Source organism: Oncorhynchus keta, chromosome 4 (genome assembly GCF_023373465.1).
Source record: "Oncorhynchus keta strain PuntledgeMale-10-30-2019 chromosome 4, Oket_V2, whole genome shotgun sequence".
In the NCBI taxonomy this organism is placed as follows: domain Eukaryota; kingdom Metazoa; phylum Chordata; class Actinopteri; order Salmoniformes; family Salmonidae; genus Oncorhynchus; species Oncorhynchus keta.
This window is the reverse complement of record NC_068424.1, coordinates 85,080,287-85,086,857: the sequence shown is the minus strand read 5'-3', so window position 1 is coordinate 85,086,857 and position 6,571 is coordinate 85,080,287.

Genomic DNA, 6,571 nt, shown 5'->3' with positions numbered 1-6,571 from the left:
TGTTAGAGGTCTGTATAACTCTAAACACGTATCTAATATACGACAAGAGAGTTGGAGAGAGAGAGACACGCTGTTAGAAGTCTGTATAACTCTAAACACGTTTCTAATATACGACAAGAGAGTTGGAGAGAGAGAGAGAGAGACACGTGGTTAGAAGTCAGTTAACTAAAGAGGTATCTAATATATGAGAAGAGAGTTGAGAGAGAGAGACACAGTTAGAAGTCAGTTAACTAAAGATGTATCTAGTATACGACAAGAGAGTTGGAGAGAGAGAGACGCAGTTAGAGGTCAGTTAACTAAAGAGGTATCTAATATACAACAAGAGAGTTGGAGAGAGAGAGACACGCAGTTAGAGGTCAGTTAACTAAAGAGGTATCTAATATACAACAAGAGAGTTGGAGAGAGAGAGAGAAGCAGTTAGAAGTCTGTATAACTCTAAACACGTATCTAATATACGACAAGAGAGTTGGAGAGAGAGAGAGAGAGACACGCTGTTAGAGGTCTGTATAATAAACACGTATCTAATATACGACAAGAGAGTTAAGACACGCTGTTAGAGGTCTGTATAACTAAACACGTATCTAATATACGACAAGAGAGTTGGAGAGAGAGAGACACACGCTGTTAGAGGTCTGTATAACTCTAAACACGTATCTAATACACGACAGGAGAGTTAGAGAGAGAGACACGCTGTTAGAGAGAGTTGGAGAGAGAGAGACACGCTGTTAGAGGTCTGTATAACTCTAAACACGTATCTAATACACGTATCTAATATACAACAAGAGAGTTGAGAGAGAGAGAGACACGCTGTTAGAGGTCTGTATAACTCTAAACACGTATCTAATATACAACAAGAGAGTTGGAGAGAGAGAGAGAGACAAGCTGTTAGAGGTCTGTATAACTCTAAACACGTATCTAATATACGACAAGAGAGTTGGAGAGAGAGTACACGCTGTTAGAGGTCTGTATAACTCTAAACACGTATCTAATATACGACAAGAGAGTTGAGAGAGAGAGAGACACGCTGTTAGAGGTCTGTCTAAACACGTATCTAGTACACGACAGGAGAGTTGCAGAGAGAGAGAGACACGCTGTTAGAGGTCTGTATAATCTAAACACGTATCTAGTACACGACAGGAGAGTTGGAGAGAGAGAGAGACACGCTGTTAGAGGTCTGTATAACTCTAAACAGTATCTAGTACACGACAGGAGAGTTGGAGAGAGAGAGAGACACGCTGTTAGAGGTCTGTATAACTCTAAACACGTATCTATAACGACAAGAGAGTTAAACACGCTGTTAGAGGTCTGTATAACTCTAAACACGTATCTAGTACACGACAGGAGAGTTGAGAGAGAGAGAGAGACACGCTGTTAGAGGTCTGTATAACTCTAAACACGTATCTAATACACAACAGGAGAGTTGGAGAGAGAGAGAGACATGCTGTTAGAGGTCTGTATAACTCTAAACACGTATCTAATACACGACAGGAGAGTTGGAGAGAGAGAGACACGCTGTTAGAAGTCTGTATAACTCTAAACACGTATCTAATATACAACAAGAGAGTTGGAGAGAGAGAGACACGCTGTTAGAAGTCTGTATAACTCTAAACACGTATCTAATATACGACAAGAGAGTTGGAGAGAGAGAGAGACACGCTGTTAGAGGTCTGTATAACTCTAAACACGTATCTAATATACGACAAGAGAGTTGGAGAGAGAGAGAGACACGCTGTTAGAGGTCTGTATAACTCTAAACACGTATCTAATATACGACAAGAGAGTTGGAGAGAGAGAGAGACACGCTGTTAGAGGTCTGTATAACCCTAAACACGTATCTAATATACGACAAGAGAGTTGAGAGAGAGAGAGACACGCTGTTAGAGGTCTGTATAACTCCAAACACGTATCTAATATACAACAAGAGAGTTGGAGAGAGAGAGAGAGAGACACGTGGTTAGAAGTCAGTTAACTAAAGAGGTATCTAATATATGAGAAGAGAGTTGGAGAGAGAGAGACACAGTTAGAAGTCAGTTAACTAAAGATGTATCTAGTATACGACAAGAGAGTTGGAGAGAGAGAGACGCAGTTAGAGGTCAGTTAACTAAAGAGGTATCTAATATACAACAAGAGAGTTGGAGAGAGAGAGACACGCAGTTAGAGGTCAGTTAACTAAAGAGGTATCTAATATACAACAAGAGAGTTGGAGAGAGAGAGAGAAGCAGTTAGAAGTCTGTATAACTCTAAACACGTATCTAATATACGACAAGAGAGTTGAGAGAGAGAGAGAGAGACACGCTGTTAGAGGTCTGTATAACTCTAAACACGTATCTAATATACAACAAGAGAGTTGAGAGAGAGAGAGAGACAAGCTGTTAGAGGTCTGTTAAACACGTATCTAATATACGACAAGAGAGTTGAGAGAGAGAGAGACACGCTGTTAGAGGTCTGTATAACTCTAAACACGTATCTAATATACGACAAGAGAGTTGAGAGAGAGAGAGAGACACGCTGTTAGAGGTCTGTATAACTCTAAACACGTATCTAATATACAACAAGAGAGTTGGAGAGAGAGAGAGAGACAAGCTGTTAGAGGTCTGTATAACTCTAAACACGTATCTAGTACACGACAGGAGAGTTGGAGAGAGAGAGACACGCTGTTAGAGGTCTGTATAACTCTAAACACGTATCTAGTACACGACAGGAGAGTTGAGAGAGAGAGAGACACGCTGTTAGAGGTCTGTATAACTCTAAACACGTATCTAGTACACGACAAGAGAGTTGAGAGAGAGAGAGACACGCTGTTAGAGGTCTGTATAACTCTAAACACGTATCTAGTACACGACAGGAGAGTTGAGAGAGAGAGAGACACGCTGTTAGAGGTCTGTATAACTCTAAACACGTATCTAATACACAACAGGAGAGTTGAGAGAGAGAGAGACACGCTGTTAGAGGTCTGTATAACTCTAAACACGTATCTAATACACGACAGGAGAGTTGGAGAGAGAGAGACACGCTGTTAGAGGTCTGTATAACTCTAAACACGTATCTAATATACAACAAGAGAGTTGGAGAGAGAGAGACACGCTGTTAGAGGTCTGTATAACTCTAAACACGTATCTAATATACGACAAGAGAGTTGAGAGAGAGAGAGACACGCTGTTAGAGGTCTGTATAACTCTAAACACGTATCTAATAACGACAAGAGAGTTGGAGAGAGAGAGACACACAAGAGGTCTGTATAACTCTAAACAGTATCTAATATACGACAAGAGAGTTGAGAGAGAGAGACACACGCTGTTAGAGGTCTGTATAACTCTAAACACGTATCTAATATACGACAAGAGAGTTGGAGAGAGAGAAGAGACACGCTGTTAGAGGTCTGTATAACTCTAAACACGTATCTAATATAGACAAGAGAGTTGGAGAGAGAGAGACACGCTGTTAGAGGTCTGTATAACTCTAAACACGTATCTAATACACGACAGGAGAGTTGGAGAGAGAGAGAGACACGCTGTTAGAGGTCTGTATAACTCTAAACACGACAGGAGAGTTGGAGAGAGAGACACGCTGTTAGAGGTCTGTATAACTCTAAACACATATCTAATATACGACAAGAGAGTTGAGAGAGAGAGAGACACGCTGTTAGAGGTCAGTTAACTCTAAACACGTATCTAATATACGACAAGAGAGAGAGAGACACGCAGTTAGAGGTCTGTATAACTCTAAACACGTATCTAATATACAACAAGAGAGTTGGAGAGAGAGAGAGACACACGCAGTTAGAGGTCTGTATAACTCTAAACACGTATCTAATATACAACAAGAGAGTTGGAGAGAGAGAGAGACACGCTGTTAGAGGTCTGTATAACTCTAAACACGTATCTAATATACGACAAGAGAGTTGAGAGAGAGAGAGACACGCTGTTAGAGGTCTGTATAACTCTAAACACGTATCTAATATACAACAAGAGAGTTGGAGAGAGAGAGAGAGACACGCTGTTAGAGGTCTGTATAACTCTAAACACGTATCTAGTACACGACAGGAGAGTTGCAGAGAGAGAGAGACACGCTGTTAGAGGTCTGTATAACTCTAAACACGTATCTAACACGACAGGAGAGTTGGAGAGAGAGAGAGACACGCTGTTAGAGGTCTGTATAACTCTAAACACGTATCTAGTACACGACAGGAGAGTTGAGAGAGAGAGAGACACGCTGTTAGAGGTCTGTATAACTCTAAACACGTATCTAGTACACGACAAGAGAGTTGAGAGAGAGAGAGACACGCTGTTAGAGGTCTGTATAACTCTAAACACGTATCTAGTACACGACAGGAGAGTTGGAGAGAGAGAGAGACACGCTGTTAGAGGTCTGTATAACTCTAAACACGTATCTAATACACAACAGGAGAGTTGGAGAGAGAGAGACATGCTGTTAGAGGTCTGTATAACTCTAAACACGTATCTAATACACGACAGGAGAGTTGAGAGAGAGAGACACGCTGTTAGAGGTCTGTATAACTCTAAACACGTATCTAATATACGACAAGAGAGTTGGAGAGAGAGAGACACGCTGTTAGAGGTCTGTATAACTCTAAACACGTATCTAATATACGACAAGAGAGTTGGAGAGAGAGAGAGACACGCTGTTAGAGGTCTGTATAACTCTAAACACGTATCTAATATACGACAAGAGAGTTGGAGAGAGAGAGAGACACTCTGTTAGAGGTCTGTATAACTCTAAACACGTATCTAATATAAGACAAGAGAGTTGGAGAGAGAGAGACACTCTGTTAGAGGTCTGTATAACTCTAAACACGTATCTAATATAAGACAAGAGAGTTGGAGAGAGAGAGAGACACGCTGTTAGAGGTCTGTATAACTCCAAACACGTATCTAATATACAACAAGAGAGTTGAGAGAGAGAGAGAGAGACACGTGGTTAGAAGTCAGTTAACTAAAGAGGTATCTAATATATGAGAAGAGAGTTGAGAGAGAGAGACACAGTTAGAAGTCAGTTAACTAAAGATGTATCTAGTATACGACAAGAGAGTTGGAGAGAGAGAGACGCAGTTAGAGGTCAGTTAACTAAAGAGGTATCTAATATACAACAAGAGAGTTGGAGAGAGAGAGACACGCAGTTAGAGGTCAGTTAACTAAAGAGGTATCTAATATACAACAAGAGAGTTGGAGAGAGAGAGAGAAGCAGTTAGTCTGTATAACTCTAAACACGTATCTAATATCAAGAGAGTTGGAGAGAGAGAGAGACACTCTGTTAGAGGTCTGTATAACTCTAAACACGTATCTAATATACGACAAGAGAGTTGGAGAGAGAGAGAGAGACACTCTGTTAGAGGTCTGTATAACTCTAAACACGTATCTAATATACGACAAGAGAGTTGGAGAGAGAGAGAGACACGCTGTTAGAGGTCTGTATAACTCTAAACACGTATCTAATACACGACAGGAGAGTTGGAGAGAGAGAGAGACACGCTGTTAGAGGTCTGTATAACTCTAAACACGTATCTAATATACGACAAGAGAGTTGGAGAGAGAGAGAGACACACGCAGTTAGAGGTCTGTATAACTCTAAACACGTATCTAATATACGACAAGAGAGTTGGAGAGAGAGAGAGACACGCTGTTAGAGGTCTGTATAACTCTAAACACATATCTAATATACGACAAGAGAGTTGGAGAGAGAGAGAGAGACACGCTGTTAGAGGTCTGTATAACTCTAAACACGTATCTAATATACGACAAGAGAGTTGGAGAGAGAGAGAGACACGCTGTTAGAGGTCTGTATAACTCTAAACACGTATCTAATATACGACAAGAGAGTTGAGAGAGAGAGAGAGACACGCTGTTAGAGGTCTGTATAACTCTAAACACGTATCTAGTACACGACAGGAGAGTTGCAGAGAGAGAGAGACACGCTGTTAGAGGTCTGTATAACTCTAAACACGTATCTAGTACACGACAGGAGAGTTGGAGAGAGAGAGAGACACGCTGTTAGAGGTCTGTATAACTATAAACACGTATCTAGTACACGACAGGAGAGTTGAGAGAGAGAGAGACACGCTGTTAGAGGTCTGTATAACTCTAAACACGTATCTAGTACACGACAAGAGAGTTGAGAGAGAGAGAGAGACACGCTGTTAGAGGTCTGTATAACTCTAAACACGTATCTAGTACACGACAGGAGAGTTGAGAGAGAGAGAGACACGCTGTTAGAGGTCTGTATAACTCTAAACACGTATCTAATACACAACAGGAGAGTTGAGAGAGAGAGAGACATGCTGTTAGAGGTCTGTATAACTCTAAACACGTATCTAATACACGACAGGAGAGTTGGAGAGAGAGAGACACGCTGTTAGAGGTCTGTATAACTCTAAACACGTATCTAATATACAACAAGAGAGTTGAGAGAGAGAGACACGCTGTTAGAGGTCTGTATAACTCTAAACACGTATCTAATATACGACAAGAGAGTTGGAGAGAGAGAGAGACACGCTGTTAGAGGTCTGTATAACTCTAAACACGTATCTAATATACGACAAGAGAGTTGAGAGAGA